Source organism: Eubalaena glacialis, chromosome 9, assembly GCF_028564815.1.
Source record: "Eubalaena glacialis isolate mEubGla1 chromosome 9, mEubGla1.1.hap2.+ XY, whole genome shotgun sequence".
Classification (NCBI taxonomy): domain Eukaryota; kingdom Metazoa; phylum Chordata; class Mammalia; order Artiodactyla; family Balaenidae; genus Eubalaena; species Eubalaena glacialis.
In genome coordinates, this window is record NC_083724.1 from 81,499,151 (window position 1) to 81,523,258 (window position 24,108).

The 24,108-nt window shown below is 40.6% G+C and overlaps 1 long non-coding RNA gene across 1 annotated transcript in view; it reads right to left on the bottom strand.

The window, feature by feature from the left end:
* The window catches only part of LOC133097250 (uncharacterized), a 120,120-nt gene that overhangs the window by 27,398 nt on the left and 68,614 nt on the right, over window positions 1-24,108 (bottom strand). The gene's annotated exons all lie outside the window — the stretch shown is intronic.

Here is a 24,108-nt window from a genome sequence, read left to right on the forward strand (position 1 = left end):
TGTGGATCTTGAAAAGAGAATAGGAATGTATTTTAACTATATCATGCCAATAAATTTGAAACTTTATATGAAATGCACAACTCCTTGAAAAATACAACATATCAAACCAACACAAGAACAGCTAGAACATGTCCTATAACCTCTAGGAAATTAAATCAGGAGTCAAAAATCTCTCACTCTCAAATCCCAGATCTGTTAACTTCATGAGCAAGTTCTACTGAACTTTGGTAGAGCCAATAATACCATCATACCCAAAGTTTCTCAGAATGTACAAGGCCTGTATAACCATGGATCTGAAATATGAGTATAACAATGCAAACTGTTTAAATAAAATATTAACCAACTGAATCTAGCAGGTTATATTTTATTCACAAGTATGAAATTGATTATCATTAGAAAATCAATTAAAATAACTTATCACATTAATAAATTGAAAAAAACTCATATGATCATTTCAATAGATGTACCAAAAAAAGCATTTGAAAAAATTCAACATCATTCTTATCATAAAAACACTCTTTGCAAAATAAGAATAGAAGAATAGTCTATTGATCTGAAAAGGTCACCTGTAAAAAAAAAAAAAAAACTATAGCAAATATTATTCTACATGTGAAATGTTAAATGCTTTCCTTTTGAGATGGGAACAAGAAGACAAGGATGCCTGCAATTACAACATCTATTCAATGTTGTACTGAAGGTTCTAGCCAGTGCAGAAAAGCAAGGAAAAGAAATAAAAATTACAAGTATTGGGCAGAGAGAAACAAAATTCTCATTATTCACAAATAATATAATTGTGTCATAGAGATTCAAACAATTCTACAAATTATTTTAACTAATAAAGGTGTTAGCAAACTTGGGATACAAAATCAATTTATAGAAATCAATTGTGTTTTGATATAATCAAAAAAACAAAAAATTAATCATTTACAATAGAATTTTTAAAGTACCTAACAAAAATGTGTGAGACTGTAATAGAGAAAACTATAAAACTTAATTTAAAATAATTTGACTATCTGATAGGTGTGTAATGGTGTCTCACTATGGTTTTAATGAATTTCCCTAATGCCTAATCAGCTTCTGTTTATAGTCATTGGCCATTTGGATATCTTTTTTTCTAAAGTGCAAGCTCAAGTATTTTGCTCATTTTTCTATTCAGTTGTTTGTTTTTTTCTTATTAGAGCTTCTTTATAGATTCTAGAGATAAGTCGTCTGCTGGTTATATGTGTTGCAAATATCTTCTGCTCTTTTCACGGTCTTTTATGATGTCTTTTTGGGCACTTAGTTTTAATGTCAGCAAATCTTAGTATTTTATTTTATGGTTAGTGCTTTTTATTTCAATTCCACATCATACAGTATTATACAGGCCTTAAAATTTACATTTGTATACTTGCAAATAATTTACAATGTAATGTTTGCATTACTTTATTAAATGAAAAACAGTGAAATGTATATTATAAAGATCCCAACCGTGTATTAGAACTCTTGGAAAGAGCTGGGGGTAAATAAACTTCCACGCCTCAGTGGTTGTCTCACAGTGGTAGCTGAACCATGACTGATGTAAGTTTTCTTTTTATATTTTTCTATACTTTCCACATTTTCTATATTAAACTCATTGCTTTTAGAATCATTAAAGCTTTACGGGGGTAAAAATAAGAATGATACCTCCCACAAAATGAGGGGTTCCAGTAATCCCTGCACTTCCCTTGGCTGGTTTCACACTACCAGAAGTTAATTTCTGGCACACAAAGTATCCCAGGCTCTTCAGAATAGACTCTGATAAAAATTCAATCAGAATCACTTGAATTAGTTCTCGGACATGAATAGTATTGCCAAGCCCATGATTTTGGTTCTCCAATGGGAACTGTCAGTCAGAGAGGGAAAGGGGCAGAAGGGACAGAGAGTGATGAATTGAGGTGTCTTGCAGCCTCTCTATTTTGAATCACAAGATACCAAGAATTTGGCAGTGTGGGCTTTTTCTGCAGGTCATCTACAAATGTTCCTTCTCCTCTGATCTATAGTTGGAGGAAGTTAACACTAAGACCTATGGGAAATTACAGAGGAGGTGGGGAAGGCAACGATAACCTAATAAATTAAGAACTTAGACTCTGGTATCCAACTTATTCACTGCATGGTCTTGTACAAGTTACTTAACCTCTCCATGCCTCAGTCTCCTCGTCTCTAAAATGGGGACATAATAATGCTACCCCACAGGGTTGTTGTGAGGATTAAATGAGATAATATATGTAAAGTGCTTAGCACAGAACGGCTCATCAAAAGCATTCAGTAAACAGTTATTCCCATTGCCAGTCTGCATGAGGCACTCACACATGTCAAAGCAGATGCTTATGCAGGGTGTACTATCGGCCAGCACTCCAAGAGCTCACATATATTGTCTATTGAATATCGCATCTAATCCTCATGATACCTGGGAATTAAATATTATTGCCCCCATTTTACAGCTGAAAAAAAAATGGAAGATCTGAGGTCTGTAACCTGGCCGAAGCCACGGAGTTCCTGAATAGCAGAGCAGGTCAGCCCCAAACTATCTATGACTTCAAGCTCACTCAAGCCCTCCTTCTTGGCAGGAGTGCTTCTGGGATGTTTGGAGCCAATGATGGTTAAACTGCCTCACCCTGAGGGGACTGAGTGACTTATCTCACCATCTGCCCTCAAATATCCCGTGGGAAGAGAAATTGGAGAAGAGCATTTCCCCCAAGGCTCACAGAAATTCTGCCTAAAAAAACCACAGTCCCCCTAACCAGAGTATGAAATCCTCCAAAAATACTTCATTTTACACCTGTAAGGAATGTCATCTCCCCCAATTCCCTTTCTCAGCCTTAAGCACATCCTCAAATCCCTGGGGTTTTTATGCAAAGGACTCAGGGAATTCAGGTGGGTTCTCCTGGGCTGCCTTTTTCTCCAAGGAGCAGATTTTGCACATTGGAACGAATAGGCTTCAAGTTACACAAGGAGTACGACTAACATCTTCTGCTAATAATGCCGTGAGTGGTTTGAGTTCCCAATGGGCTATTATTCATAGCAAGACACTGACTTTACTCCGAGTCTCAAAAGTACTTGACTAATCTGAATTAATTAAGCCACATAAACCTCCTGAGGGCAGAGAGAACCTAGGAAGAAAAAGAGGAGGGAGAATGATGGGAAAGTGTTATCTGATACTGAGATGAACCTCTCCAAGGGTCTCTTATTTGCAGCATGCGGGATCTAGTTCCCTGACCAGGGATGGAACCCAGGCCCCCTGGGAGTGTGCAGTCTTAACCGCTGGACCACCAGGGAAGTCCCTAGATGTACTAGAGTCTTATCGGCCAATCTCCTTTTGTTGTTTCCAACTTAGGGTCCTTCCAATTTTTCACAATTAAAAACAATACAGCAGTGACCAACTGTACAAACACCTTTGCACGCTCATTTGATTATTTCTATAGGATAAATTCTTAGAAATGGAATTGCCAAGTCAAAGACTATGGACTTTTAAATGGCTTTTGATATAATCTGCTAAATTTCTCCCCCAAAAAGTGATGTCAGAAAAAGTTCCCACAAGATTTCTGAGGTGGTTGATTAATGACTTCAAATAGTTTCCTTGCATTTCACTCAGCTTCATTCCAAAAGAAGCTTATAGCACAGTCAATTGCCAAATGGTACATTTACCAAAAGTCTGAAGAGGTTGGACAACTTTCTGTAAGTTGTGACAGTTTTGAAGAAATGAGGACAGGCCACTACTGGAAGCAGTGAGATGATAAAGGGACTTTTTCATTATTATGCAGCTTAATTTTGATGAAGATCTCATTTTCTTTTTGTAAATTTCCAGTTTTGGATAGTGATTATTTCTGCACGGTGAAATTATGGGATATTATTATTCTTTATTTTGCTTATTTGTATTTTCTAATATTTTTACAATGTCCTTATAATAGTAGCACAGGGTTTCTCAACCTCGGCACTATTGACATTTTGGTCCAGATAATGCTTTGTTGTGAGAGGCTGTCCTACGTGGCACGGGACATTTAGCAGGATCCCTGGCCTCACCCACCAGAAGATAGTAGCACCCCTGGTTGTGACAACCAAAAGTGTCTCTAGATATTTCCAAATATCTCCTGGGCGGGGGGGGGGGGGGGGGGGTCACAAATGCCCCCAGTTTGAGAATCACTGTTCTAGTAAAATAGATAATACTAAAAATAATAATAAACCTTATAGTACCCTGCACTAGACAGTATTCCCACTGTTTCAGGAGTATTATCTTGTTGATTCTTTTCAACAATCCTTTGAGGTGGGTACTATTATATTCATTTTACCTATAAGGAAACTGAGAACAGAGAGGTTGAGTAACATGCCCAAGGTCACACAGCTAGAAAGTATAGGAGCCCAGACTGGAACCCAGTCAACTCCAGAGCCTGTGCTCATAATCATTTTCTGCAGCTGCCTCTCACTGAAAGTTTTTTTAAAAGACTCTTTTTGGTCATTTAATTTTTTTCCAGAAAATCTTATAAAATATTTTCAAACACATAAAATAATACAATGAACATCCATATACTCATTACCTACATTTAACAACTACCAAGACTTTGCTATACTTGATTTGTTTGTTGCTTTCTCTGTCTTTCTGTCTCTGTCTCTCTTTCCTTTCCTTCTTCCTTACCCTTCTCCTTTCTTCCTTTCTATTACATCATTTCATCCCCTACATAGTTCTAAAAACTATGGATATCTTCTTACATAACCATAATGCCTATTACACCTACCAAAATTAACAATTATTTGATGTCAATACATATTCAAATTGCTCTGATTATCTCAAAAACATTAAGTCTTGAAAATGTCCAGCTTTGGACAATGAATAAGAAGGATGAAGCAGTGCTTCCCGCCATATCGTAAATCCTAAAGGGAAGAAAGATGTACTCATACACGTACGTTTCATAGGAACTCTCCACATGGTTGGGGCTGAAACTGAAAGGAAGACACACAGCTCACAGCAATAAAGATCGCACTGCTGGTTTGGGGATATGAGTCCTAACACGAAGAGGAACACAACTGATGGTTAAAGCAGCAGGGAACTGGGGCTAGCCTTTGGACTTCCTCTACTCAGCTTTCTCAATGCATATTTATGATTTCATTTTAGTGCTTTTTCCGTGGCCCATTAAAAAAAAAAAAAAACTGACTCTTTCTTTTGCTTGTCCTTGAAAAACAGTGGAAATTCTTCACAAGCCTGTGCTGAAGGACTAGCCCCCAAGGGGGTGCAGACAGCACACATTGGTCTTACTTCATTTGAGGGCAACAGGTTGACGAGTGAGCAGGATTCTTTGGGGGCCATTGGGAACCACTGCTACCGCTTCACCCTCAGTACCACCTGCTGGAGTGGGTTAGGGGCAATAAGCAGGACCCTCTTCGTATTAGTATCCTATGGCTGCTTAGTGGCTTAAAACAGCACACCTTTATTCTCTTACACTTATGGAGTAGGAAGTCCAAAATCAATTTCACTGGGCCAAAATCTAGGTGTTGGCAGGGCAATGCTCTTAGGGAAGAATCCATTTTCTTGCTTTTCCAGCTTCTAAAACTTCATTCCGGGGAATTCCCTGGTGATCCAGCGTTAGGACTCCACACTTCCACTGCCCTGGACCCAGGTTGGATTCAAGGTCAGGGAACTAAGATCCCCCAAGCCGCCTTGGCTCATGGCCCCTTCCTCCATCTTCAAAGTGTAGCATCTTGCTTCAGTTGTCACATTGCTTCCTGATTCTGTGTCACATCTCCCTCTGCTTCCCTCTTTAATGAGTCTTGTGATTACAGTGAAAGCCTACCAGGATAATCCAAGATAATCTCCCACCTCACAATCCTTAGTTTAATATCACATCCGTAAAGCCCTTTTTGCCATATAAGGAAACATTCACAGGTTCAGGGATTAGGACATGGATATATTTGATGGCCACTATTCAACTTACCACACTCCTCTTGAGAACAACTCATTTCGAGAATACTACTACTTACATTTTGAGACTGCAAAGCCTTTTACATGTGTTTTTCATTTGATTATCACAACAATCCTTCAAGGTAGGCAAGGTTTGAGTTTCCCAGGAAGCAAACCCTGAGGCAGAGAGTTAAGAGCATGTAGTTTGTTTAGGAGGTGATCCTAGAAATCACAGAAAGAGAGTGAGGAAGTGAGACAGGAGGGGGAAGAAGCCAATAGAGAGTGTGGAATCAAGCTGTTACCACTGTGGGAAAGTGGCGCTCAATCCCCCGGGAGACTCAGACAGTATAGAAACTTCGGTTATTCTAACCGGGGGCTGAAGAAGCTGGGGTTTATCCACCAACTCCCCAGGCATCCTCTATGGAGGGCTGCTTTGGGGGCATTAACTCTCCAGCACTTCCAGCTTTCCCTGCCCTAGCAGTCAGTGTTCTCCTGCAGCCAGAAGGAGACCTCAGAATCACAGGTATCTTCAGCAAGCAGCCTGGGGAGGTAAAGGCCCAAAGGGTTGGCCAGGCCACCAGCAGTGTCTGCTAGGATCCCCACCTACCAATGAGACTCATTCACTCTTTCACCAAACATGTGCTGAGTGCTTGCTTCCTCTGGACCCCACAGTGTGCCAGGTACTGCAACTTACAAATGAATGAAGCTCCCTGCACCTAAGAAACTCACAGTGTGTACAGTGTGTAAAGAGACAAGTTATCATACATGGTGGTAAATGCTATGCCAGAACTGTAAGTGCTTGTGTCTGGTGCATAAACAGTTTGCAATAAAAATTGGTTTTTAGAAATAAGGTATTATAAAGTGCAGAAGACTTCTGTCTAAGGGACAGATATCTCTCTCCATCATCAGAGCCAGACACCCAAATAAGGCACAGAGATGAAATAGGGTAAAATACAAAGTGACTGGGCCAAGGTCACCTAGCCTGTGAACCACAGAGCTGAGTGTTGAATATCAGGACAAGAATCCACATTTTCTGATTCCTAAGCCAGGATTCCTTTCACCCCACCTAACAGTCTCTGGGAGATAAGACCTAGCACCTGACACAATACCCAGTACATAGTAGGTACCTGGTGTCCTTGTGAAATGGAAGCAGAGCATTCAGCTGACCATGAGAAAGGAAAATATAATCCATTGCAGGAATGGGAAGGGACTTTTCTTAGGGAGAAAGTCTAGAATTTTAGTGAAATTTTTGCTGCTAGAAAATCAATTTAATTTAACGGTCTAGGTTTGTTTGCTTGCTTTTTTCAGGTCCTGCTATTTTCTTCTCCAGTGCTTGGTGGTGTCCTCAAGCTGCAAAGAACAGAGCAAGAGGCTGTTCGACCTTGTACTCTGGGTCAGGGGTCTCCAGAGCGGGATTCACATACCCCAGGGTGAGCCCCAGAAAATAACTGATATACGAGAAGAAAACCCTGGGACTGTGTTCATACTTATCTCTAATAATTAGAGCCCAAACTTTGCTAATGTTAAAAAATGGACTGACACCGGGGGCCCCCCTCAGAGGGTCATGTGTCAGGCACAAGTGTGAGGTAGCCTGAAGGGAGAATGGGAAGTTCCACTCTTTTTTTTTGTCCACTTTCTCTTTATTCTAACATGTTGCAGTGTGTGTGTGCCCAGGTAAAGGGATATATGGGGTCTATTATATAATTTAAATTAAACTAACCTCACAAAATGGACCAGAGGCTAAAAAGGATTCCTGCAAAGAAACCTTACACTGAAGATAATACTAACATAAGCACAAGTGAATAAGAAAATGACAGAGCTGACACTTCTACTCCTGGTACAAGCTCTTTGTCAGCCACACTAGGAGGTAAAAACAACGATGAGCTAATCAGATCTGTCAAGAGGTCAGCTTCAAAATTCAGACATTATCAATACTATCTGAAATACGGATTTACAGCCACTATAATAAATGCTGAAATCTATATTATGCCTCTGTCTTATGATAGGAGGAAGCCATCACAATAAGCGAGATATTTTAAAACATTGTCTATGTTATCTTTATTGTATTTTTTGTCTTCTATTTCATGTATGTTTTAGAAATACATAACATATTAGTATGGCGGGGACAATGAAAAAATTTGGAAGCAACCTGTCTTTTTTAAAAAATATATTTATTTATTTATTTGGCTGCACTGGGTCTTAGTTGTGGCACACGGGCTCTTAGTTGCAGCATGTGGGATCTAGTTCCCTGACCAGGGATCAAACTTGGGCCCCCTGCATGGGAGCACAGAGTCTTAACTACTGGACCACCAGGGAAGTCCCAGAAACCACTTGTCTTGATGACCAAGGTGCTACACACAATCTATTAGCCCAGTGCTTTGCTTCTGATAGTGGCACCATGGAGCATAGTGGCAGGTTAGTAAATAAGCACTAGATGAATGACTATCCTTTCAGGTGACAACCACAATATGTTAGGACAAGGCTAGGACATAGAATTCAAACAAGTTAGAGGAATGGGGTTCATTATAACAAGAGGCTGAGCAGATGCCTGCATGGAAAGAAACAACTGACATCTTTCAATATCAAGGATCCCAACCAAGTTTCCTTCACAGTTTATACAAATATTAACTGGTAACCTGAATGGCTAAAATTTAAAACACTGATAATACCAAGTATTGGCAAGGATGTGGCACAAGTGGAATGCCTATACACTACCGGTGAGAGTGTCAACTGCATAATTGCTTTGGGAAAGTGACCATATCTAATCAGGCTGAAGAGATGTATAGCAATGACACAGCAATTCCTCCCCTAGACATATATACAATAGAAATGTAGAAAACAACATTATTCTAAATAGTCCAAAGTTGGAAGCAACCTATAAAACCATCAACTGTAGAATGGATAAATAAATTGTTGTAACTGATACAATGAGAATAAAGGAACTATTGTTAGATGCCATAACATGTATGAATTTCAAAAACATAACATTGAGCCAAAAATTCCAGACCAAAGAGTACTAACTGTAAGCAGTACCATGCCAAGCAATATAGGAGCATAAGGCAAAAGGAAAAATCAATAAAACTGATTGTGATGATTAATTTTATATGTCAACTTGGCTAGGACATGGTATCCAGATATTTGGTCAAACATTATTCTAGATGTTTCTGTGAAGCTATTTTTCAGATGAGATTAATATTTAAATCAGCAGACTCTCAGTAAGGACACGAGCAAATAGGAATGGTTCCATAAAATGACAGCTATTGTGAATTGAATAGACCATGTCTAAAAAGTGATTCTTGAATGAAATACACCCTGTAGCTAGGAAAGTAGTGGTTGGCCAAAAAGTTCATTCGGGTTTTTCCATAACATCTTACGGTTTTTGGCCAACCCAATATGATGCTTTTCCCTTTACCTGAAATTTACAAACCCAGTGACCATCAATTACAGTAGATTTTAGCCTTCTGTGGTACATCCCGTGTTGATGGAGATGGACCATTCCTGTGTAATGGCCAAGGCAAAGAAAACCTGAGACACAGAAGGACTCCATGTGAGCTGAGAGCAGGATTTGGGTCTCAAATGTTCTCAGACAGTCCACACTTTAGTCAATGCCAGAACAAAAATAATGAGTCTTTTGCAGTGAAAACAAAGCTTTTTTTTTTTTTTTGGCAACTGGACAGGGCAACTTGAACCCTGGGCCCTCAGATTAAATCCCCATATGTCTTTTTAAGAGGAATTTATACAGCATAAATGATTGACTTGTCAATGGTGTGCCGAAAAGAGAGAAAAGAAGGAGAAAGAGAAGGAGAAGGAGATTGAGAAGAAGAAAGAGAAGGAGAAGGAAGAAGAAGAAAGAGAAAAAAACCATAGCATCATGTACATGTATTTGAGGAAACTCCTTGAATCCAAATTTCTCAAGGGCTTCACCTCAATGGCTTCCTGAACCTGAAAGAGTGTCTATGATGGTTAATTTTATGTGTTTACTTGGCTAGGCCATAGTACCCAGATATTTGAACAAACATGTCTGGATATTGTCGTGAAGATTTTTTTAAATGAAAGTGAAGTAGATTACCCTTCATAGTGTGGGTGGGCCTCAACCAAGCAGTTGAAGGCCTTAACAGCAAAAGACTTATCTACCCAAAAGAAGAGGGAATTCTGCCAGCAGGTCACCTTTGGATGTGAACTGCAGCTCTTCCTGGGTCTCCAGCCTGCCAGCTTATCCTGCAGATTTTGGACTTGCCACACATTCACAACCACAGGAGCCAATTCCTTAAAATAATTATCTCTCTGTCTCTCTCTACAGAGATTTCTCTCTGAAGAGAGAGAGAAAAAAACAACAACCTGTTGGTTCTGTTTCTCTGGAGAACCCTGATCCTGTCTTTATTTAAATTTTTAATATTTTGTTCATCATGGATTTTTAAAATTAATTTTGAGTTTTTAAAATATTGCATGAAAATATTATTTATCTTGCTTATTGAGAGCTTTGGGGTACTCCTTTGAATTTTACACCTGAGGCTAGTGCCTCACTTGCCTTACCCTTGTCCTGGCTCTTCATTTATATAAAGTTCAATAACAGGCAGAAGTAATCCATGCTGCTAAAAGTCAAGATAATGGTTCCTCTGGGGGGAGGGGAGGAGTAGTAACACATGGGATAAATGGGGTGCTAAAATGTTCTCCTTCCTGATGTGGGTGCTGGTTAAATGTGCATGTTCTCTTTGCGAAAATTCATTCAGATGTACACTCATGATTTGTGCTCATTTCTCTATGTATATGATACTTCAACAAAAACTAATGTAAACGTTAGACTAGTGCTCCCATTGTCCACCTCTATCATCTCTTCCAAATTGGTAATAAAAATTTAAATCAATTGCCAGTTTATCTTTGGGGCATCACTTTCAGAGAAATGCCTATCCTACCCAAGACCCCTTGGATTTCAAGGAGGAAAAAAACCACTCAAGCTAACTCCAAACAAGGGAGCATTACTGAAAGCATATTGGGAAATCTCACCAATCTGGGGGGCAGGAAGTACTGCTGTCCTTCATGAGAATCTATATATTGGCATCTTTAAGGGGCACTTAATAAATGGCACCCCTCTTTCCAACACGGTGCTGAAGAAATTGAGAAATAAAACAAAGGAGTGGTCTATGGAGGCCAAAATGCAGCCTTTATTACTGATGGAGACCAGATTGGAGTTTGTGGCTTTTAGTCTATTAAATAAGCATGCTTGCTAATTCCAACCACAGAATTCAGATCACTTACCCACCTGTCTTAGTCCATTCAGGCTGCTATGACAGAATACCATAGGCTGTGAGGCTTATAAACAACAGAAATTTATTTCTTATAGTTCTGGAGGCCTGGAAGTCGAAGATCAAGGTGCTGGCAGATTCGCTGTCTGGTAAGGACCCACTTCCAAGTTCATAGATGGCTGTATTTTCACTGTATCCTCATACAGTGGAAAGGGTCGGGGAGCTCTTTGGGGCCTTTTTTAAATAAGGGCACTAATCCCATTCATGAGAGTTGAACTCTCATGATCTAATCACCTCCCAAAGGCCCCTCCTAATACCTCCTAACCATCATATTGGGGGTTAGGTTTCAACATTCGAATTTGGAGGGGACACAGACATTTAGTCTGTAGCACCACCCCATTCCAATTACACTAGACCAGTAGAATATGCTTTCCTTGTGAAGGGTCAGAGCTGAATCCTTGTTCCTTATGGGCAGCTCACTCCCAGGAGGAAGAACAAGCCAAGCATGCTCAGTTATCTTCCTAAATTCAGCAGGTAGATGAGTAACTCCACTCCCTAGAGGGAAGAAAGGCCAATATTGTATTAGGAAAAATCCCTCATTATGGAAACCAGGAGTAGGGAAAAGACCTTCATCTCTAACACTGTGACTCAGAAACAGAACCACCAGGGATTGAGATTCTCCTTTCTCTCAAGGTCTGAGTGTTCTCTCATCTCAACTTCTCTCAGTGCTTCCCTCATTGTCCCCTGGCTTCCTCTTCTCACTCACCGTCTGATATGGTGGCCTCATTCCCTAAGTTTGTCTCACTATTCAGCTTGGCTCCCTGAAGCTGACACACTCGCCCTCTCAGTGTCTCCACTCCAAATTTACAGGAGAAGAATCAGACTGTCCCAGCTCATCTTCTAAAGCCAGGCTGCCCAAGACTCAAGCAAGCAGCCGGTCAACTTATTCAGCAACTTGGTCAGGAAAGCTCACTCACTCATGCTAACAAAACTCACAGGAGGCTGTATGTAAATCAGGAAGCCACTTTACTGATTTACAAAGGGAGATGTTACTTTCCAGTGACTCATGTCTACTCATGTCTATGGAAAGATCATAGTGGAAATTTGAATTAGTGATGATAATAAATTGATAATTTTTAGGTGGGCTAATGCTTTTTTTGGCTAAGTGGCATAGGTTTATAGTTTATTTTAAAATAATTCAAGATGAGAAATAAAGTATAAAAATGAAGGGAGGCAACTACTTTGGAAAATAGTTTGACAGCTTCTTACAAAGTTAGAGTTATCATGTGACCCAACAATTCTACTCCTAAGTATCTACCCAAGAGAAACAAAGAATATGTGCACGTGAAAACATGTACGTAAGTGTCCATAATGGCATTATTCATGATGGCCAAAAAGTTGAAATAACTCAAATGTCCATCAGCTGATACATGGGTAAACAAAATGTGGTATATAACCATACAATGGAATATTACTTGGCAATAAAAAGGAACAAAATACTAATACATGCTAAAACATGGATGAATCTCAAAAACATTATGCCCAGTGAAAGAAGCCAGACACAAAAGAACACATATGGTGTGATTCCATTTGTAAAAAATATTCAGAAAAGGCAAATCTATAGAGACAGAAAGTAGATTAGTGGTTGCCTAGGAACAGCTAGGACCAGGGGTGGGAATGAGGAGTGACTATAAATGGGCACCAGGTTGCTTTTTAGGGTGATAGAAATGTTCTAGAATCAGATTGTGGTGAAGGTTGTACAACTCTATAAATACACTAAAAGTCTTTGAATTGTTTAGCTTAAATGGATGAATTGCATGGAATGTGAATTATACCTCAATAAAGCTATTTTTTAAAAGGAAAAGGGAAGGAAGTATTGGGGGGCAGGAAAAGGAAAGAAGGAAGGAAGGAAGGAAGAAAGGAAGGAAGGAAGGAAGGAAGAGAGGGAGGGAGGGAGGGAAGGAGGAAAGAAGGAAGATTTTTGTCAGCCATGATGGTCATAGTCTTCACAGTACCAGAATGTCTGAGAAGCCAAAATTATCATCAGAATGTTTGATGAGAGAGAAATAGAAGATCTTGAAAGATTTTAGATGAAGGATATCCTGAAACCTAATAAACCACCACTTCCCTGCAGCCCCCATCTTTCCTCTGAACACTGCTGGATAAACACAGCAAATGTCTGACTCATTGGTTCTCTCTTTTCTTTGGTTGGTGGTGAATATCCCTCTCTAGTTACACACTCTGAGTCTATATGATAAAACATGATGGGACTAGTATTTTTTCTCTAAAAATATATCCAAACTGCCCTAATTATGATCTTTAGTGTTTCCAAAACTCTTCAGACACAATTATTTGAACAAGCTCTTGGTTCCATCCCATAGCCGGATACTCTTTCATTATGTATGAAATTTTTTAACACTCAAACCGTAACCTTACTTCCAAAGTCTTGGGGAAACCATCACTCTCAGGCCCATGTAGCCCTTATAGCATATTGAGGTACAGCATTATCAGGGTTTTTTGGCAACTCTAGTTAGATTATATGCATTTCTTTATCAATTAAATTTCATTAACTTTCTTTCAGAGATTTCTGTTCTGTTGATGGCTTTTTTCCTGTTTCCCAGAACTGTGATGGAATTAATCTCCAAATACAGATTCACACAAATCTCAAATTCCATTTCTAGATTTTGGGAGCCTGAGGGAGGAGAGGTATGTGTGTTTGATCTGTCATTCTGATCCAACCTGCAACTTCATTTATTATGATTATATAATATCCCAGAGTTTTGATATAATTTATATAACCATTCCATATTTTTAATATTAAAATTACTGTTGTGATCAACACCCCTATATATACATCTTCTAAAGAAACTCTTTTAATGCCTGTTGAATAAAATAGTAAAATGATTTGGTGGTCTATGTTTGGGTTTTCATAAACATATACATTATCAAAAGGTTAAAGACCCTGAATAGCCAAAGCAATCTTGAGGAAAAAAAAAAAACAAAGCTAAAAGTATCATGCGCCTTGACTTCAGACTATACTACAAAGCTACAGTCATCAAAACAGTATGATACTGGCACAAAAACAGACACACAGATCAATGGAATAGAATAGAAAGCCCAGAAATAAACCCATGCACACATGGTCAATTAACCCATGACAAAGGAGGCAAGAGGGAAAAAACAGTCTTATATTCCCCATTGTATATATTCCCCATTATATACAATGGGGAAAAAACAGTCTCTTCAATAAGTGGTGCTGGGAAAACTGGACAGCTACATGTAAAAGAATAAAATAAGAACATTTTCTCACACCATACACAAAAATAAACTCAAAATGGATTAAAGACTTAAATGTAAGACTGGAAACCATAAAACTCCTAGAAGAAAACAGGCAGAACACTCTTTGACATAAGTTGTAGCAATATTTTTTTGGATCAGTCTTCTCAGGCAAAGGAAACAAAAGCAAACATAAACAAATGGGACCTAATTAAACTTAAAAGCTTTTGCACAGCAAAGGAAAACATTGACAAAACGAAAAGACAACCTATGGAATAGAAGAAAATATTTGCAAATGATATGTCCAATAAGGGGTTAATACCCAAAATATACAAACAGCTCATACAACTCAATATCATAAAAACAAAAAACCTGATTAAAAAATGGGCAAAAGACAAGAATAGACATTTTTCCAAAGAAGACATACAGATAGCCAACAGAAACATGAAAAGACGCTCATCACTGATTATTAGAGAAATACAAATCAAAACCACAATGAGGTATCACCTCCCACCTGTCAGAACGGCTATCGTCAAAAAGACCACAAATAATAAATGTTGGTGAGGATGTGGAGAAAAGAGAACCCTAGTACACTGTTGGTGGGAATGTAAACTGGTGCAGCCATTATGGAAAACAGTATGGAGCTTTCTAAAAAAACTGAAAATGGAACTACCATATGATGCAGCAATTCTACTCCTGGGTATATATCTGAAGAAAACAAAAACACTAATTCAAAAAGACATATGCACTCCTATATTCATGGCAGCATTATTTACAATAGCCAAGATATGGAAGCAACCTAAGTGTCCACTGATGGGTGAATGGATAAAGAAAATGTAGTACATATATACAATAGAATATTATTCAGCCATGAGAAAGAAGGATATCCTGCCATTTGTGACAATATGGATGAAACTGCAAGGCATTAGGAAATAATGAAATAAGCCAGACAGAGAAGGACAAATACTGTATGTTATCACTTATCTGTGGAATCTAAAAAATAAAACAAATGAATAAATATAGCAAAACAGAAACAGATTCACAGCTATAGAGAACAAATTAGTAGTTACCAGTGGGAAGAGAGACTGTGGGAGGGGTAAGATAGGAGCAGGGGATTAAGAGGTACAAATTACTATGTATAAAATAAATAAGTTACAACGGTATACTGTACAGCACAGGGAATATAGCCAATATTTTATAACTTTAAATGGAGTATAATCTGTAAAAATACTGAATCACTATATTGTACACCTGAAACCAATATAGTATTGTAAATCAACTATACTTTAATAAAAAAATTTAAGGTTGGACATGTCAGTGCACTATTTAATCTAAGGACAAGAATGAGAAAACCAGATCAACCTTCAATTTGGGGAGCAAACCACATCAGAATTCTCTACTTCCAACTCTTCATGATTCCTAACAGTCCATTTTCTCATCCTTTCTTTATTCCCTTACCAAAGATCCTGTACAGAATCAAAGGAAAGACAACATGGAGAAAGATCTAAGCTATTGAATAAGCTCAGCCCTGGAGAGCAAATGGATGTTTGGCTGGAACCACTCAGATACCTAAAAGGTTTTCATCTTTGGAACCATCAATCTAACACTGTCACTTGTACTAGCTTTATTTATTTTTTTTTTTTAAACTTTTTTTTTTTTTTTTTTTACTATTTGAAATGCATCCTCTTTATTTATTTATTTATTTATGGCTGTGTTGGGTCTTCGTTTCTGTGCGAGGGCTTTCTCTAGTTGCGGCAAGCGGGGGCCACTCTTCATCGCGGCGCGCGGGCCTCTCACTATCGCGGCCCCTCCCGTTGCGGAGCACAGGCTCCAGACGCGCAGGCTCAGCAATTGTGGCTCACGGGCCCAGTTGCTCCGCGGCATGTGGGATCCTCCCAGACCAGGGCTCGAACCCGTGTCCCCTGCATTAGCAGGCAGACTCTCAACCACTGCGCCACCAGGGAAGCCCTAGCTTTATTTTTTAACTTACAAAACAATTTGTGAAAATTCTAGGATTCCTTTGTGAAAATTCTAGGCTTCCTTTTCTGCACAAACTAATGAACTCTAATGAGCTGCAAGAGTTTTTAAAACTCTGTTAATTCAGCACTGGAAAAACAACTGAAGCTACTTTACATCTCTGGAGGCCCCAGGTGAAATAAGAAAAGTTAGAGGTGTAAACGTATTCTTTAGTAAAGATCAGAGTTACCTCCCAAGAGCTAGAGAAGATGGGAGGAGGTACAGAGGAGGTATGAACACAACCAAATAAGTAGGAGCTTCTCAATATAACATTTGTTAAATAAATGAGTCAGAATCATAGCCAAGAAGAAAAAAATATCAAACCTCTAACCAGGTGCATCAAAACAATCATGTTTAAATCAGAAAGGGGGAAGATAATATATTTATTATTTTCTAGGTTGAAAACAGGGTTATAAGAAATCTCAAAAGTGATTAACATAAATTTGGGAAGAACCATAAGATTTAACTCCAATCCAACATGAAAATCTACTTGCTGTCCTTTAGTTTTCATCTTTTCTCAATTCGTCCATATCCTTTTCTCTCCTGTGTAGAAGTGCCAGAATGAGAGAAAGGGGCAGGATGAACTCAGGGAAAATATAAAGCTGAGAAAATTTGAATTTGTTCATTCAGTCTTTCAAGTCTTCATGTATCATTCATTCAACTACCATTTACTGAGTGCTTAATATGTGCAAGAGACTATTCTTTCATTAAAAAAAAAAACCTTTTTCTTACTATAAGAGTAGAAATTTTGAAAATTCATAAAAATATAAAGAAAATAATAACAATTTATTTAATGTTCCACCACCTCGAAATAACCACTGTTAATAATCTGAGAGTATTCCTTTTGGTCTTTTTTCTATTCTAGCTTTTTTTTTTTTTTTTTTTTAGTAATCAGGGTCTTATTAAATATAACATTTTTTCAAGTTATTTTAATAGAATTTTGATTCTTAAGTTTTTTTCATTAGCATTATATTGAGCCCATTTTCATGGGTCATTAAAAATCTTCAAAATATAATTTTGTGGATATATAATATTCCCTGAGCTGACTGTGCATATTCCCTCCAGTGGATGCAACATACTGTATATAGCCTTTCCTCTGTTATTGGCTATTTCAATGTTTTCCAGTGTATTACTGCTAGGGCATAGTAAATTTTTTTTTGCACATAAATATTTTTTGTGCCACTGATTATTCCCACAGGAAAGATTGCTAGAATCGTACTGCCTGAGTCAACTGGATCATAAGTCCAACAGCTCAGCAACATCCAATAGAATGTTATGATGGTGAAATGTTTATATCTGCACTGTCCAGTGTGGTGGCCAATCACCACATCTGACTACTGAGCACTGGAAATGTGGGTAGTACATCTGAGAAACTGACTTTTTAATTTTATTGCATTTTAACTAATTTAAATGTAAATAGCTTCCTCTGCTAATGGCTATGGTATTGGACAGTGCAGCAACAGCAGGTCTAAGGTCTTAATTTGTTTGACTTTTGGAGACTTTCACAAAATGGCCCTGATTCTGTTTCCATAGCACTAAGTTCAAGAAACTATTGTGCAGGTCTGGAGAGTCTGATGATAATGAGGATTTTGTTTATGCCTCATGAACTGGGCCTGTTCTTATATCAGCTGGTCTCAGCAGACATGAGGGCAGACTATGAGCACGCCTGGATCTGCCTCATGAAAATAAGCCTTATGAATACATGGTGAACCTAGACAGAAACACTTTTGTTTCCAAAAGGGTTAGATGTGACCCTCCCTTACTCAGACATTACCATCCCCAACTGTGTGCCTGTTGGTAAAGCTGTGGGGACTTCCTTCTATACCCTGACATAAGTAAATGCCGATTAATTTACTCAGAGGGTGCCTGGGTCTGTTTTTTCCATCAATACATACCTACTTCTGACATGTTTCAATATAATGGTCATGCAAGAGGTATGAACTTCTTCAAAGTTCCTGAGATATCTGGACAGCTTTCTTCCACACAAGAGTCAGTACTGATATATTCCCACCACCAGTATATGCAAGTGCTCATCTAGGAGCACCACCTCCCAGCGTTGGCATTTTTTTTTTTTAATAAATTTATTTATTTATTTATTTATTTATTTATTTATTTATTTATTTATGGCTGTGTCGGGTCTTTGTTGCCGCATGAGGGCTTTCTCTATTTGCGGCGAGCGGGGGCTACTCTTGGCTGCGGTGCACAGCCTTCTCATTGCGGTGGCTTCTCTTGTCGAGGAGCACGGGCTCTAGGCATGCGGTCTTCAGTAGTTGTGGCACGCGGGCTCAGTAGTTGTGGCTCATAGGCTCTAGAGCGCAGGCTCAGTTGTTGTGGCGCATGGGCTTAGTTGCTCCGTGGCATGTGGGATCTTCCCGGACCAGGGCTCGAACCCGTGTCCCCTGCATTGGCAGGCAGATTCTTAACCACTGCGCCACCAGGGAAGCCCTGGCATTATTTTTTTTATTTACAAATTTAATGGATAAAAAATGGTATAGAATTGTCATTTAAATTTACAAATCTTACATTTCTACAGGCAAAGTGCTAAGAGAGCTCCCATTTTTTAAAAAGTTTTCTCTCTTGACCCCACACCTCCACATCTGGCTATCATCTCATTTCTCTGTTCTCCTTAACAATAAAACCATTTGAGTTATCTTCACTCTCTGCCTCCAGTTCCTCTTCTCCTTTTTTCTTGTGGACTCATTTCAATCAAGACTTCACCTCCACCCACTCTACCAGAACTGCTCTTGTAAAGGTGACCAGTGACCTCCATGTTGCTAAGTCCAGTGCTCACTTTTTAGTCCTTTTCATACTTGACTTATCAACAGAATTGATGCAATCACTATGCCCTCCCTGATATGCTTTCTTCTTTTGGTTCCTTAGACATCTCTTTACTTTCTCACCTTGCTGGCCACTCCTTCATATTTTCTTGTTCTGGTTCCTCCTCATCTCCTCAGCCTCAAAATGTTGATGTTCCTTAGTACATACTTAGTACTCAAACATCTCTAACCTACTGATGCCTGTTCCCTAAGTTATCTCATTAGTCCCAGGGCTCTAAATGCTAACCATATCCCAACAGCTCCCAAATTTATATCTCTAGCCCAGACTTCTTCCCGAAATGCCAGACTTGTACATCAACTCTATCACCATCTTCACTTTGATATATCAAATGAATATGTCCAAAATCAAGTTCCTGATTTCCCACCTCAAATTCCAAATCTAGAATCATCCTTGATTACACAAGTTCCTCACATCCCAAATATATTAGCAAATACTATCAGCTTTGCATTAAAATACATCAGAATCTGACCACTTCTAGCCACATCCATAAGCCACCATCAACTCTCACCTGGATAATTGCAATAGTCTCCCAACTGGCCTCCCTGCTTCTGCCCTCGACCCACGTTAAATCTATTTTCTACACAACAGCTAGACTGAGCCCTTTAAAATATGAGTTGGGACTTCTCTCTCCTTTCCCCAGACCCTCCATCCAGGCCTGTCTCTAACATGTGTGAGGCCCCACACAAGAATAAAATGAATGCTGTCTTTTCTTTTCCCTCCTCTGGCTCTGTTCTGAACCATGAAGAGGCTGGAATACACAGCCCATCTTGCATGCCCGAGTTTTATCTGTACTCAAAACCATAGTGGCCTCTTGGCTGTCCCACAGGCCTAGGGATGTGCACACCTGCAGTATGGTCAACCCTTGGGAGGATGGACCAAGCAAAGAGCTGTACACAAGCCCTGGAAGCAGGTATGGGGCTGTTTGGGTGGGGAATTTTAAGGTCCCAGGTACCCATCACATGGCCTAGAAAGGGGGGTAATGTCTCCAAGTGGGGCATTACCTCAGCAGATTCTTTGGTCTAGAGAGAGGGGGCAAAGCCAGGGGAGCCAGAGAGAAGCTACTAAAGTGAAGGCTCAGTGCAGGGCCTCTGGTGCCTGGATGCAATGGACTGGCAATGTCCCAACTGGAAGCTGCCCTGCGGCCTGAATCCCAGAGTGAAGACAACATGGAGCAAGGCTGCAGCTGATCCATGAGAGACAAGTAGGATGAGCATACAGCCTTTGAGATCTTGAAGTCTTTTGTTGCCACAGCATAATCTATCCTATCCTAACTAATATACATATCTTGCTCTGTGAATGTGAGTGACCATATCTTACTGACTTGTATCTCCAGCACCTAGCACAGTGCCAAGCACATAATAAATACTCAAGTAGTACTGAATGATTGCAACCCTTCTGGATTTCATCTGTATGATTAAGGGAGTTAGAGTAGATATTCTATAAGGTATCTTCAAATTCTAGCATCCCATGATTTCAATAATTTCAGAAATTAAAGTTTCTGCATTTCCTTCTCAAACACCCACATACATACAAAGCCTCATTACAACCTGAATTTCCTTTTTCTTCTGATGAAAAGCTTTTGTACATGGCTGTATATGCTTACAGCATTGTGAGAACTTCTTAAGGTTTTAAAATCCTAGTGCAATCAGCCTGTACAGGCAAGAAATTAAATACTGAGAATGCCTTTTCTGTCCCTGAATATTATAACCCTGAGTGATGTCTCCCACCTCCACCCACTTTTGCTGCTGACTTGGGCAAGTATACCTGCTGTTCAAAGACCATCTGAAATTACCTCTAAGAAGGAACTGCTTTGAGAATAAGGCTTATAATTAAACAGTAATTGAAGTTTCCTGCGGTTTTATGCATGGGTCTTATCTAATGCCTAAGTAGATGAACTGCCTGGCTTAAAAGTCAAATGGAATTAGATGCTTGTACGAGTGAGAGGAGGTCTCTGTTCAGCAATGTTGCTTCTTTAGGCTCCAACTAGGTTTCCAGCACTATTGTCAGAGCACCTGCACAACACTAACGACAGTTCAGCCCTGCAGAAGTGACTGTCGGAGAACCACGGAAGAGTAGAGCTCAAATGCACCTCAGCTAGCTCTCTACCCAAAGCCCTTGTTTCACAGGAAATTGAAACTCAGGGAGGTAAAGTGATTTGCCTCAGGTCACAGAAGAGGAGAAGATCAGGGAATTTAGGAGGTAAGACTACGATGATTTGATTGATTTACTGGATGTAGCTTGTTAGAGAGACAAAGGAATAGAGGACAATCCCACAGTTTCTCGATTGGGCGAATAGGAAGAATGAGGGAGTCAAATGAGAAAGAGCAGGTCTGAAGGAAATTTAATGAGCATAGTTTAGGCTGTGTTGAGTTTGAAGTGTCTGTGTGCTGTACAGACAGATATCAAGCAGACAGATATTATAAATCTGAAATTGAGGGAAAAGGACAAGGCTAAAGAGATAAACATAGGGGGTCATCAGCATAGCCAGCAGAATATCAACATCAAAGGGCTTTGTTCAAAATAAAAATAAAGAGGAGTTTACAAAGTAGACTACAAATGAGTGGCCAGGGAGATAAGAGGGAAATCAGGATAGAAAGGCATTAGTAAAGGCAGGGGAAGAGAGGGCTTCAAGAAGGTAAGCGTGTTCGATAGTTGTGGCACATGCTTCTGGTTGCTTCCCCAAGATTCATTGTTCTCTTTTTCCTCACTAACAAAACCCTGATTTTTTTCAAAGTGGCAAGAAATCTGGTCCAAAAAAACCCCAAAAAAACAAAATCTTGATTTCCTGGGTTCCTTTGCACAGAGGTGGCCCCTATGACATCCTTCTAGACAATGAGATATAAGCAGATGTCTATCTATTTAGTGGGGCTGCCAGGAAAACAATTATTTTCCTGATACAAATGGCCGAACAGCTAGCATCTCACTTTTGCTCTTTACCTTTTCTCCTTTCTTCCTTCCTTCCTTCCAAAATAATGATTCTATGTCCAGAGGTACAGTAGCTGTCTAATGAGCATGAGTACAAGAGACACACAATAGATGCTGGGGTGGAAAATTGAGTCTGATTCCTGATCCACTCAGTGGGAAGAGTGGGAAACTTGGGAGTCAACCTTGGACTCCCACCGCCATCTCACTTCCTTTGATGCAAGACACTTGATTCTACCCTTAAATAGCCTTCAAATTCACTTTCTTCTAACCACCCCACTAGCCCTGCATGGTTCAGGCCCGTGCCATGTCTTGCCTGGCTTACTGAACTGTCCTCCTGCTTCCACATCTACCCTTTCCAACCTGTCCTCTAACCTACTGTCACCATCTGTCAAACATGGAATACTTTTATGTTGATCCCTGCTTAAAATAACACAAAGACGATTCTTCACTGCTTAGTGGATAAAGTCAAAGGTCCTTAGCCCCACAGACAGGCTCTTTATGATTTGGCTCGTGCCTTACATTGATTATCACATACTATGAAAGTACATATTTCATCCATTTTGTGAACCAGGACCGTGTACCAAGCATTGCGCTAGAACTTTACATTTATTTAGTCCTATGTTTGTTCCTTCACATATTTGATAGCAATATTCTCATTTTACAGATGGGTCAACTGATTCTCAGAGAGGTTAAGTCACTTGCCCAAGAACACATGGCTAGTTTAAGTGGGGAAGGCCTGGATGTCAAAATTCTTTCCACCAAGGCAGGGCCTTGACATGAAAGAATGTACCATTCCCTCCCCCTTCCACCCCTGCCCCTCCACGTCTGGTTCCTCAATATTCCCCATCTACCCTAAATGAGCAGTCTTGTTGAAGAACCCAGCCAAAGCCAGTCTTGCCCCTGGGGCCAGAGGAATCCAGCCCCTGCTGCGGTGGGGAGGAGACAGGTTCTCCACACCAGCGTCAGCAAAGGACAGAATCGCCCAAAGCTGGAGCTGCTTCGCGGGCTGGGCGGCCTGATCCTCCCAGTCAAGGCCCCTCCTTCTCCTTGTTAGCTGGGTGTCGGGTGCGGGGATGGGGAGCCGGGGCTGGAGAGCCTTTATCCTTTGACCTAGCCGGCGTGGCTGGCACCACGGCCGTGTCGGAGTAGGATCCGGGCTCCAAGGCCACCCCCTCCAGGATCCAGAGCTGTAAGACCAGGGGGAAGGACTCTGGTGACTCCCCCAAGGCTCGAGCAAGACCCGGCTGAACACTAACTCAGCGTGGGCGCTGGTCCCGTGCAACGGAGCCCGCTTCGCTGCTAGAGCGCTTTTGCGCGCCACTGCCGCCCAGCGCGCGAACCCAGAGAGGTTGCGGGCAGGAGGACCCGGGAGGAGTGCAGCCCTCCGAGCCCTGAGAGCCTCGACGTTCTGAGACGGGCGGTAGGGGAATCTCTGGGAGCTGCTATAGGTCGGATCGGGTCACCCAGATCTGTAACTGGAGAAGGATCCAGGTCCCCGAGGGACATCTCCAGCTGGCACCTCTGGGCCTCGGACCGCGGACTCGGAGCCCAGGCTGTCCCGTGGGCAAACCGGCCCGAGTTCCAGTCTCCGGCACGCGGCAGCCTCGCACCACGGACCCTCCCGGGCACGGAGCATGTCCAGCCGCCTTACTCAGCTCTCACGGGCAGCGGCGGGACGAACTCTGGCTGCTCCAAGCACCCCGACTGGACCCTGGGCAGCCTCTCCCCTGGGTTTAGCCCCCTCGAGCCCCCGCGCGTCCTTCTTTGTTTCTGAGCTTGCTCTGAAAGTGATGTAACGAGGCCAGACTCTCGCGCCGCTTTCCCTCTTTCCCAGACTAAGTCCTTCCTCCCTCCAGCACCCGGCGCTCTGCGCGCAGAGCGCCGGGTGCTGGCCTGCGCCGC